Source organism: Sinocyclocheilus grahami, unplaced genomic scaffold (assembly GCF_001515645.1).
Source record: "Sinocyclocheilus grahami isolate Dianchi unplaced genomic scaffold, SAMN03320097.WGS_v1.1 scaffold163.1, whole genome shotgun sequence".
In the NCBI taxonomy this organism is placed as follows: Eukaryota; Metazoa; Chordata; class Actinopteri; order Cypriniformes; family Cyprinidae; genus Sinocyclocheilus; species Sinocyclocheilus grahami.
Genome location: NW_015505342.1, coordinates 1,280,092 through 1,280,372, shown reverse-complemented (window position 1 = coordinate 1,280,372; position 281 = coordinate 1,280,092).

Below are 281 nucleotides of genomic sequence, written 5' to 3'. Positions count from 1 at the left end.
ACTTTCCGTACCCACTGTATATATATGTGTGTGTGTGTGTAAAATTTTTGTTCTTGACAGGACACCCGCAAACAAATATTAATATGAAATTTTTACAAACACGACAACAAAATTAGGTTTTTGTATTCACCGCCTGAATACATACCTCTTTCCAGATTTTTTTTTGTTAGACAGGACTTTCCGTTCTGTTCTACTTTTTTTCTGCGCAATGTTCTGTTTTAACATTTTCTTACAATTCATGGATGAAACAAAATATTTGGACATTAAATGAAGAAAAAAAA